This window comes from Bombina bombina, chromosome 7 (assembly GCF_027579735.1).
Source record: "Bombina bombina isolate aBomBom1 chromosome 7, aBomBom1.pri, whole genome shotgun sequence".
NCBI lineage: Eukaryota > Metazoa > Chordata > Amphibia > Anura > Bombinatoridae > Bombina > Bombina bombina.
The window spans coordinates 337,515,934-337,529,096 of NC_069505.1; positions in this window are offsets into that span (position 1 = coordinate 337,515,934).

Here is a 13,163-nt window from a genome sequence, read left to right on the forward strand (position 1 = left end):
AACAGCTGAAATAATAGAATCCAACTGAGAACCAAATAAATTATTACCTTGGAAAGAAAGAGATAGTAATCTAGACTTAGATGTCATATCAGCATTCCAAGATTTAAGCCACAAAGCTCTTCTAGCTAAAATAGCTAAAGACATGGATCTAACATCAATTTTGATAATATCAAAAATAGCATCACAAATAAAATGATTAGCATGTTGCAGTAAACGAACAATGCTATAGAAGTCAGAATCCAATTCTTGTTGCGCTAAATTCTCCAACCAAAAAGTTGAAGCAGCTGCAACATCAGCCACAGAAATTGCAGGCCTAAGAAGATGACCTGAATATAAATAGGCTTTACTTAGATAAGATTTAAGCTTCCTATCTAAAGGATCTTTAAAGGAAGTACTATCTTCCATAGGAATAGTGGTTCGTTTAGCAAGAGTATAAATAGCCCCATCAACTTTGGGGATCTTTTACCAAAACTGTATTGAAATTGCTGGTAAAGGATACCATTTTTTAAACCTTGCAGAAGGATTAAAAGGAGTACCCGGCTTATTCCATTCCTTAGAAATCATATCAGAAATAGCATCAGGAATAGGAAAAACCTCTGGAGTAACCACAAGAGGTTTAAAAACATAATTTAAACGTTTACTGGTTTTAATATCAAGAGGACTAGCTTCCTCAATATCCAAAGTAATTAACACTTCTTTTAACAAAGAACGCATATACTCCATTTAAAATAAATAAGTAGATTTGTCAGTGTCAATATCTGAGGAAGGATCTTCTGAATCAGATAGATCCTCATCAGAGGTGGATAATTCATTATGTTGTCGGTCATTTGAAATTTCATCAACTTTATGAGAAGTTTTAAAAGACCTCTTACGCTTATTAGAAGGTGGAAATGCAGACAAAGCCTTCTGAATAGAATCAGTAACAAATTCTTTAAAATTCACAGGTATATCATGTACATTAAAAGTTGAAGGAACTGCAACCGGCAATGTACTATTACTTATGGACACAATATCTGCATGTAAAAGTTTATCATGACAACTCATACAAATGACATTAGGAGATATAATCTCCACAATTTTACAACAAATGCACTTAGCTTTGGTAGAACCGACGTCAGGCAGCAAAGTACCAACAGATACTTCTGAGGCAGGATCAGATTGAGACATCTTGCAAAATGTAAAAGAAAAAACATATAAAGCAAAATTATCAATTTCCTTATATGACAGTTTCAGGAATGGGAAAAAATGCAAATAGCATATCCCTCTGACATAGAAAAAGGCAAGAGGCAAAAAGCAATGGGGCAATAAATAATGAAAAAAGTTTGGCACCAAGTATGACGCACAACGTAACAGAAATTTTTTTTGGCGCCAACCATGTCCGGAAATGACACACTTGCGTCACTAACGATGCAACCCTGTGTGAAACCTCTGCGTCAATCACGACGCCAGAAATGACGAACTTGCGTCAACGGACGTGCCTTTCGCGCCAAAAAAATCTCGCGCCAAGAATGACGCAATAAAGTGTAGCATTTGGCGCACCCGCGAGCCTAAGTCAGCCCGCAATTTGAAACAAAGTAGTCAATTGAAAAAAAGACTTAAACCCCAGGTAAGAAAAATATTTCTTAATATTTACTTTCCCCAAATATGAAACTGACAATCTGCAAAAGGAAATACATGAACCTGACTCATGGCAAATGTAAGTATAATACATATATTTAGAACCTTATATAAATGCATAAAGTGCCAAACCATAGCTGAGGTGTCTTAAGTAATAAAAACATACTTACCAAAAGACACCCATCCACATATAGCAGATAGCCAAACCAGTACTGAAACATCAGTAGAGGTAATGGTATATGAGAATATATCGTCGATCTGAAAAGGGAGGTAGGAGATGAATCTCTAAGACCAATAACAGAGAACCTATGAAAAAGACCCCCGTTAGGAAAATCATTGCATTCAAAAGGTAATACTCTCCACATCCCTCTGACATTCGCTGTACTCTGAGAGGAATCAGGCTTCAAAATGCTGAGACCACCTCCATAGGAGGCAAAGTTTGTAAAACTGAATTGTGGGTGTGGTGAGGGGTATATTTATAGGCATTTTGGGGTTTGGGAAACTTTGCCCCTCCTGGTAGGATTGTATATCCCATACGTCACTAGCTCATGGACTCTTGCCAATTACATGAAAGAAATACATTTTTCTAAATTACAAAAAATAATAAACACTAAATTACACAAAATAAAAAAAGAAATTATCAAAAATAAAAATGAATTACTCCTAATCTAATAGCCCTATCAAAATAATAAAAAAGAAAAAAAAAAAAAAAAAACCTAGCCTACACTAAACTGCCCATAGCCCTTAAAGGGCATTGCACCAAAGAAATCAGCTCTTTTACCTGTAAAAAAAAATACAAACAACCTCCCAACAGTAAAACCCACCACCCACACAACCAACCCCCCAAATACAATCCTATCTAAATGAACCTAAGGTCCCCATTGCCCTGAAAAGGGCATTTGGATGAGCATTGCCCTTAAAAGGGAATTTAGCTCTTTTACGTTGCCCAAAACCCTAAGCTAAAAATAAAACCCACCCAATAAACCCTTAAAAAAGCCTAACCCCCAAGATCCACTTACAGTTTTTGAAGACCGGACATCCATCCTCATCCAGCCGCCGAAGTCTTCATTGCAGTTGTTAGGCTTTTTTTAGCCGGCTCTCCCCATTGATGTCTATGGGGAAATTGTGCACGAGCACGTCAAAGCAGCTCAAAGCAGCGTTGGTATTTGTGTGCGGTATGGAGCTCAACCCTGCCATATCGCCCGCAAACGCTGGGTTTAGCAAGTGGAAATAAGTTGCAAGTTAGTAGCGAGCCACTCATAACGCAAAACTCGTAATCTGGCTGATAGATAGGATTAGTCAGAATTTAGTTAGTAATGGGTTAATGATTTTTCAAGGGCACTGCATTACATGTACATTCAGTTGCTCTGTCAATCAAGACACCTATTATTATTAACTCTCAATAGATTGCGCATGAACAAGTTAAAATAGATTTTTTTTTATGTCAGACAAAATTATAAAGTCTTTTTAAGGTAGTTAACATATATAGAATTAGCCTTTCACTTATGGTATGCTCTAATTTGATTGGTTTAAATTGTGTATATACGCTTTGAATTTGTATTAAGCTGTTGTTATCTGACACCTTCAGATCTCAAGGTATGTATATATATTAATCTTGTGTGATTAATAAATGGATTTATGTCAACTAATATTTGATGGATATGAATATTAATTTAATCTGTTAGATAACCCAGATTGAATATTTGTCTATAGCTTGTTTTTATATTATTTTATATTTTAAAGGATAAATTCTTACAGCATCTTTTTCTATCCTTTGCTCCATTTGTGAGAATCATACATATGTTGCTAAACACTCATTTAGTGATTACCCCTAGGCTGAGGAATATGACACTCACCACCACAGACCTCTGCAGGAAATAAATCAGAAGGGTCAACATTATGAACAACATCTTTGACAGGCATACCTTGACCCACAAGAACTGACTGCACCTCTTGATCTTGACCCATTCTAAGCAGAGATTTACCCTTTTCCTCTTAAATCTAAAGGCCCAGATTCTACACATGGCAAAGGTGATCCCACCTCCTCCTCAGAAGAGCCAGAAAAGTGGTCTATAAATTGTGAATTAAAATCTTCAGCAAAAAACACTCTCCCTTGTTTCTTCTTACTCCCTACTGCTCTAGAATTACGGCCAGCATGGGTAATTGAAATGGGCCCTTTTCCTTTTTTAACGTTCCTAACTACCCCCTGAGCAACCCCAGAGGACCTGGCTGAGATCTTGTCTTTTTTTTCCTTGCTACCTCCCAGGCACAACCATGCTCCCAGTTCTACCATGCACAGCTCTACCACTATCAGAGGCCAAATCAACAATCCCCTGCAATTGAGACCCCCCTTGCACAGTACCCTGCTGCATGCTAAAAAAACCATCAAAAGCAGCAACCTGGGACCCACATACATCTGAATCAATATGATGAACAGCCTGCCTAGATGTTAAAATATCTTCCCCCAAAGAAATAGAAAACCCACCCTCAGGCCCAAAGAGCCGTGAAACAGGTCCTGTCTGACTGAAACCTCCACTTGCTGACCTGATATTACCGGCTCCTCTTGCACCATGGCTCTAATGTCACCTGAAGCACCAGGAACAGCATGCACTGAGTCCTCCTTCACAGCAATGTCTCCCTCTGAAGCCCCATTCACAGGCCGTCTCACCTCCTTGCTGGGACTTCTCCTGTGGCAACCAGAACCACAGACTGCATCAGGGCTGAGGCGCTCAGGAGGGCAGGAACGCCGTGCAGGTCTCGGTCTAGAAGATGCAGGAGACTTCACAGGAACAGCACCTCCAGAAAGAACTTCCATGAGCTGAGTGGCCATCCAGTCAGAACCCCCTCTCCACCCCAGCATTACGAATCCTGCACAATATCACCTCAATATCCATATTAAATATGCGCTCAACAACCGATGTCTGTTCCTGTCAGAACAAATTGGCGCCAAACACCCAGTACCACCCCTTTTTATAGCCCCTCACGGAGCTTCACCCACCAATGTCCTACGTTCCTCCTGGGGTCAAAGGACCCCCTTCATCTAAGCTATGCGACACCTCCAGGCCCAACTTTCTAGTCCTACCTATTATGTCCCCTGAAAGACATGCTATTAATCTTAGGTAGGGACTTCTTATATTTGCTTTCAACAATATATTGAATGTGGTCACTGTTGAATTTTTTATACTTAAAAAGCTCTGCATGTTTTGTCACTATGTTGTTATGCTCTCTCACTTTTATCTCTCTCAACAGGGTAACTCATTTACACAGCCCTTCACAAGCTCATCTGAGTATTAATCTACAATCTACACAGCCATCTAATTACCATAGCTAAAGCTCTGACAAGATCTCATTTGACTTGAATGTTCTCCTTTGCTACCTGATAGCTTCTGGGAGCCCCAGCTATTAATTCTCCTTACTTTCCCCCCTGCTGCAGGGTATAGGGTCTATGCCCCTGCGACAGGGTATTCCCAAATAAAATAAACAGTCAAAATAACTCAGCGATCCTCAAGACACTAAAAAATAAAATATGTCTTACGCATTTCGGCGATACACGCCTTATTCATAGGCATATTGTTACACCTAGTAATCTGATACTTATATAACATTGATGATTAAAGCAATTACAAAAAGCTGTGATCCTTAAAGCTAAAGTGACCTTATTCAGACTTGTGTAAAACATACATTATGCAATCATTATATATATTTACTATCTAATTATTCACTGGATACTTAAAAATGAACCTATCAAATAGATATTACAGATGACTTCAAATTGATCATTTAAACATTACTCTATAACTTAATGTGCTTAACCCATCCCATCAAAGTGGGGGGAAAAAAACATGAATATAGAGGAAATGAGAGACATTTATATGGATGTCTATAAGCTTACACTATATCAAAGTGTGTCATTACATCAATCTGGGAATATAGGAGAAATAAATTGTACAAGACTCCCAGCCGTAGTCAATGGGGTTGATTTATGAAGCAGTGGATGCTGCTTCCGACCCACTCCGCTTCAGTTCCGCCTGAAGCTCGTTAACTCGTCTGCCACCTCTGAGGTGGTGGACAGCAAACGGCCCAATCAAATATGATCTGGCTGATTGAGACCTCCTGCTAGCGGCCGATTGGCAGCGAATCTGCAGGGGGCGGTATTGCACCAGCAGTTCACAAGAACTGCTGGTGCAATTATACTGTCGGCATTTATCGATGTGCTGCAGACATGATACGCTACATCGTATCATGTCCGTCTGCACAATAGTAAATTGACCACAATATGTCTTGCCAGTGATTTCTACTAGTTGCTTTAATGACACCAAGGGAAAGGAATCTTACACATTCCTCATGGTTCATAATCACTATTATTCTGAATTACCCTGCTATGACTCGGGTCTCTTCCTATTTTATTGGTCTAAGTTTATAGGATGAGGTTTCACCATCTGATATTTCTTTGTTATGCATGAACTATTTTTTATATAGTTTATATTTTATCAAGCAAACTGCCTTTGATTTCCGAGCTATCCACTTTGATGAAGCATTTAGTAGTTCCCTTTATTTTTATATCTTTCATGAAACCTTTAGCTACCTAATAGATAATATCATGGGTCCAAGAGAGAGCCCTTTTTCTTTTTCACCAACAGCTTTCCTGTTATCATTGAATCTATGCGCTGAGTGGTTTAAGAGAGGCCACAGTTTAACTCAGGGGAAGGTCTTATACTTACTGTAGAAATGTTATTAGGGAATAATTATCTGTAAACATAAAAGTTAGGTACACTATAATTCTATCAAGGTTGTCATTGTTATAACTGTTTTCTGATACTTCTGATAATCCTTTTTGTTCTAATTTGAATGTGCTTATCACATATCTGTACTTCTGATGCTTGTTTGCTATGTACCTAAATAAAAATTATATAAAAAGGTAAAATCAATTTAAATAGATGAATATTACATATTGTATATACCACTGATGGGTTCTTTTTTTATTATTACAACAATAATATCACTTTAACCCCTTAATGACTGAGGACGTGCAGGGTACGTCCTCAGAAAAAAGGCAGTTAATGCCTGAGAACGTACCCTGCACGTCCTCAGTGTGGAAAGCAGCTGGAAGCGATCCTGCTCGCTTCCAGATGCTTTCCGGTTATTGCAGTGATGCCTCGATATGGAGGCATCCTGCAATAACCTTTTCAAGCCATCCGGTGCAGAGAGAGCCACTCTGTGGCCCTCTCTGCACCGGAGATCGGTGGCTTGCTGCGTTGGTGGGTGGGAGCCGGACCGGGAGGCGGGTGGCGGCCATCGATGGCCCTGGTTATGCGAAGGGGGGTGGGATCGTGGGCGGGGGTGGCTGGGGGCGCGCACTGGCGCTCGCGCGTGCACGGGAGGGTAAGGGCGGGCGCGTGCACGGGGAGGGAGCGGGTGGGAACCGCTACACTACAGAAAATGCTGAAAATATAAAATGTGAAACATGTCAAATAAAAAATACGATCAGCAAGGTGGTGGGGGTTTGTCTGTGGGGGGGGGGGGGGGGGGAGGGGGGTTGGGGAAGCTACACTACAGAAAAAAAAAGTTAGAGGGGAGGGTTAGAGAGCGGTTTTGGGGGGGATCAGGGAGGTTGGGGGCTAAGGGGGGGATCCTACACAGTAGCATATGTAAGTATGCTAAAAAATTATTATTATTTTTTTTAAAAACCCTTTTATTTTAGTACTGGCAGACTTTCTGCCAGTACTTAAGATGGCGGGGACAATTGTGGGGTGGGGGAGGGAAGGGAGCTGTTTGGGAGGGATCAGGGGGTGGGATGTGTCAGATGGGAGGCTGATCTCTACACTAAAGCTAAAATTAACCCTGCAAGCTCCCTACAAACTCCCTAATTAACCCCTTCACTGCTAGCCATAATACACGTGTGAGGCGCAGCAGGATTTAGCGGCCTTCTAATTACCAGAAAGCAACACCAAAGTCATATATGTCTGCTATTTCTGAACAAAGGGGATCCCAGACAAGCATTTACAACCATTTGTGCCATAACTGCACAAGCTGTTTGTAAATGATTTCAGTGAGAAACCTATAATTGTGAAAAATTTTACGTTTTTTTTAATTTGATCGCATTTGGCGGTGAAATGGTGGCATGAAATATACCAAAATGTGCCTAGATCAATACTTGGGGTTGTCTACTACACTACACTAAAGCTAAAATTAACCCTACAAGCTCCCTAAAAGCTCCCTAATTAACCCCTTAACTGCTGGGCATAATACACTTGTGGTGCGCAGTGGCATTTAGCGGCCTTCTAATTACCAAAAAGCAACGCCAAAGCCATATATGTCTGCTATTTCTGAACAAAGGGGATCCCAGAGAAGAATTTACAACCATTTATGCCATAATTGCACAAGTTGTTTGTAAATAATTTCAGTGAGAAACCGAAAGTTTGTGAAAAAATTTGTGAAAAAGTGAACGATTTTTTGTATTTGATCGCATTTGGCGGTGAAATGGTGGTATGAAATATACCAAAATTGGCCTAGATCAATACTTTGGGATGTCTACTAAAAAAAAATATATACATGTCAAGGGATATTCAGGGATTCCTGAAAGATATTAGTGTTCTAATGTAACTAGCGCTAATTTTGGAAGACAAATGGTTTGGAAATAGCAAAGTGCTACTTGTATTTATGGCCCTATAACTTGCAAAAAAAGCAAAGAACATGTAAACATTGGGTATTTCTAAACTCAGGACAAAATTTAGAAACTATTTAGCATGGGTGTTTTTTGGTGGTTTTAGATGTGTAACAGATTTTGGGGGTCAAAGTTAGAAAAAGTGTGTTTTTTTCCATTTTTCCTCATATTTTATCATTTTTTTTATAGTAAATTATATGATATGATGAAAATAATGGTATCTTTAGAAAGTCCATTTAATGGCGAGAAAAACGGTATATAATGTGTGTGGGTACAGTAAATGAGTAAGAAGAAAATTACAGCTAAACACAAACGCCGCAAAAATGTAAAAATAGCCTTGGTCCCAAACGGACAGACAATGGAAAAGTGCTGTGGTCATTAAGGGGTTAAAAACAATTTAGCTGAGTGCTTATTGACTAAGATTTGATATGGTTGATGGTTCATTTATAACGTCTATTATTTATTTATTTGTAAGTTTATTTATCTTTCTATTAAGAGATGTTTGTGATTTTAAATGTATTGCACAATGTTTCGGTTCACAGACCTGGCGACCTACCAAGACATTCTACAGAGAAAAATATTATGTGCTCTGTGTTTACTGTATTATTTTTAAATAGTTACAAAGCACTTGAGGTTGGAAGGAAGGCCACAAGCCCATCGTCTTCAAACACTTTAGGTTTCCTGGCATCTGTGTTTTGTGTGTATGTTGATTCAGAAGAAGGCAAACAAAACATTGTAACATCAAGATATTTGTCCGTTAATATCTTTGTTAAAAAAAAATAAACTACTTCCTCATTCCAAAAATATATGTATATCGGACCTAGCAATATAGAAAAGTTAAATTAAAGTGACATTAAACACACGGGGGTTGTTCATTATATATTATTTGATCATTAGTGGCATGTTGAAGGCTGCAGATTTAGCCACCAATCAGAACAAAAAATGGGCTGGCACCTAAGCTTGCATTCTTAAAGGGACATGAAACCCAAAAATTCTCTTTTGTGATTCAGACAGAACATACTGTTTTAAAACATGTTCTGCTTTACTTCTATTATCAAATTTGCTTTGTTCCTTGTTATTCTTTGTTGGAGAGATATCTAGGTACACTACATGACAGGAAATAGTGCTGCAATCTAGTGCTCTTGCAAATGGATAACACTATTGCAAAACTGCTGCCATATAGTGCACACTACTTAGTTTACCTCCCTGCTCTTCAACAAAGGACACCAAGAGAATGAAGGACATTTAATCAAAGAAGTCAATTAGAACGTTTTTTTTAAATTGCATGCTGTGTATGAATCCTAAAAATGGGTTTCATGCCCTTTTAACATGTGTCAGTCCTGTTTTACTGATCACGATCCAAATTCTAGATACTTAAAGGGACATGATACCCTATTGTTGAATCAGTTGAAAGTGATGCAGCAAATCTAAAAAAAATATGACTAGAAAAACATAGTCACCTGATAAATTAATTTATTTCTTGGTGGCGAGAGTCCACAAGTTGTTACGTATGAAATATACATTCCTACCAGGAGGAGACAAAGTTTCCCAAACCTTAAAGTCTATAAATATCCCATCCACCTCACTCATATCTCAGTTTATTGTATAGCCAAGAAGTGAAATGTTTAAAAGGAGTAAAAAAGCCAAAAAAGAGGTACAGGAAAAAAGATGTGCAATTTAAACAAATATTAATCCGTAAAAGGGTGGGGCCTCGTGGACTCTCGCCACCATGAAAGAAATAACTTTATTGGGTAAGTTCTTACATAAATTATGTTTTCTTTCATATAGGTGGCGAGAGTCCACGAGTTGTTATGTATGGGATATAATACTCAAGATGTGGAAGTCCACGAGTAAAAATATAAAGGGATAAAATAAAAACAGGGTTTTTTTCACTGAGATAAGACCGTTGCTCCTTAACCTCTCTGCCACCTATCCGATTGGGATGATTGACAGCTCCTCTAGCAGCCGATTGGTCGCAGTGAGCAGGGGGCTGGATTGCACAAGCATTTCACAGTGTATGCTGTCGGCATTTAGCGATGTCAAGCGGACATGATCAGCTCAGTGTGCCGAACGCTTGAAACAAATAAAGGAGCTTTCAGCATGAAGTATTTTATACTTCATGAATGAAAGCCCCCTTTATTTGTTCCAATGGTCAATCCTAGCCTTTCACAAATGCTAGGATTGACTTTTACTTTAATGTTGACGCATTAGAGTGTCTACAGCTATAACTAATCTACTCCATTTTGAAGAAAAGCTAGGTTACAGGATGTGCTTTTTGCTTCTCTAGGGAGCAAAGTTTTTACACAAAAGCAAGTTATTTTACAGCAGGAAGCAAAATAAATAAAGTATATTGCAAAGGGTTTTTTTTACAACAAATAATTGAACAATTTATATTAACAATCTCACAGTATAACATGCCCCTTTAAAGGACCAATAATTACAGTTCATTTGCATAATAAAAAAATGCATGATAAAAAGACAATTCAATAGCACTTAGGCTTTGATTGCCTGTCGGAAGCTTAAAAAGGGGCGTGTCCGAGTGATGCTGGCGAGTGGCGATGTTGCTCCCATTAGAAGTCAATGGGAGTGTGACGTCACCGCCTACATCACCGATATTGGCTCTCGCCTGCATTTTTACTGACGAGGGGGTCCCTGTTTAAAGTGTGCCTACAGTGAACTCACTGAAACTAAAATTAGTTTCAGTATAAGCACACTTCAAATATTGCTGATAGCTGACGAAAAAAACATGGCCGCTACCCTCCTCGCGACCTGCACTTTGCTGCTTTGAACATATCGATCTTATGTTAATGTGTCCAAAGCAAAGTGCAGGCTACTCCCACTAGTACACCTCACTAACTCCCCTGGGCGCCTATACTCTAACCTACACTCCCCCTGCTCTGCCTCGCTACCTCCCACCGACCACCTACACCTATGTCACAGCTAACCTACACTCCTGCTGCACCGCTCACCTAACCCCAGCTAACCGGCTACACCTACATCACGCCTAACCTACACACCCCTGGAACTCCCAGCTAATTCCCTAATACCGCCTACACTGAGGTAATGGGTCACCTTTTTTAATGGTATTAATTTAAACTTAACTGGAGCTTTTTGTAAGTATATTAGATTTGTATATGTTGAACTCGATGGACTTGTTACTTACTGTGTTATGTATCATAAAGCTTTTTTTTGTAAATTAATCTTTTTATATATTATGAAAAAGATAAAACCATCATGTTTGAACAAATATTTCACTGTAAAAAATAAAATATAAAATGAAATGTATCAGTACTCATATATGTTTTGATTACTTCTCATAAGAGATTATTGTATTACTTTGCATAGGACATGTTTTTATTTATTAAACACCCATTTTTGGAATAAACTTGATTTACAATACAGGTACAAATTCCTTTATTCAAAGGATTGGATTGTGGAAAGGTTTTCAGAATATGTGTATATATTTCCATCTGTAAAATGGGACAGCTTGAAGAGGAGATGAGACCAAGTGTAATATATAGTGATGTCGCGAACATAAAATTTTCTGTTCGCGAATGGCGAACGCGAACTTCCGCAAAAGTTCGCGAACGGGCGAACCGCCATAGACTTCAATAGGCAGGCGAATTTTAAAACCCACAGGGACTCTTTCTGGCCACAATAGTGATGGAAAAGTTGTTTCAAGGGGACTAACACCTGAACTGTGGCATGCCGGAGGGGGATCCATGGCAAAACTCCCATAAAGGGCATAAACCACCTACCATTTATAAATTGTTTGGAATAACGTGCTTTAAAACATCAGGTATGATGTTGTATCGATCAGGTAGTGTAAGGGTTATGCCCGCTTCACAGTGACAGACCAAACTCCCCGTTTAACGCACCGCAAACAGTCCATTTGCACAACCGCAAACTCCCCATTTGCACAAGGTTGGATACCAAGCTAGCCATGTCCTGTTCCTTGTCCTCACTGATGTCATTGAAGGTCTCTTCCTCCACCCAGCCACGTACAACACCAAGGGTCCCCGAAAGGTGACAACAAGCCCCCTGGGACGCCTGCTGTGTTTGGTCTTCCACCTACTCAAAGCCACCTTCCTCCTCTGACTCCTCTTCTTCAGACTCCTCTCTCTGCGTTGCCTCTCTCTGCATTATTATAAGGTGTGTTAAGTAGTACTATTCCTATCAGTTTAATCCCTGTTACGTCCCCTATCAGGGGACGTGTATATGGCATCGATTTTAGGAACCGGGAGATGGAAAAAGATGTTTGGTCGGTCCTCCTACTTCAAATTTGGGGCACTGCGCGTGCAATCTAATGTGCCACCAGATAGGAGTGGTGTGTTAAGTAGTACTATTTTTTTAAATGTACACTACTGTTACACCAGATATGAGTGGTGGCACTGGGCAAGTGGGCACAGTATACGCTGTGAGCCTGACACACACGCTGGCAGGCAGGCAGGCAACTGCAATTAGATTACACAGGAAAAAAAAAAAAGCAGACTGATGTTCTAGCCCTAAAAAGGGCTTTTTGGGGTGCTGTCCTTACAGCAGAGATCAGATGAGTCCTTCAGGACTGTAGTGGACACTGAATACACTAGCCTAGCTATCGATTTCCCTATTAAATCAGCAGCAGCTACACTGTCCCTCCTCTCCCTAAGAATGCAGCTTCCGAATGAATCTAAAATGGATGCTGTCCAGGAGGTGGGAGGGTCTGGGAGGGAGGGTCTGCTGCTGATTGGCTGGAATGTGTCTGCTGACTGAGGTACAGGGTCAAAGTTTACTCAATGATGACAAATAGGGGGCGGATCGAACATCGCATATGTTCGTCCGCCGCGGCGAACGCAAACAAGCTATGTTCACCGGGAACTATTCGCTGGCGAACTATTCGGGG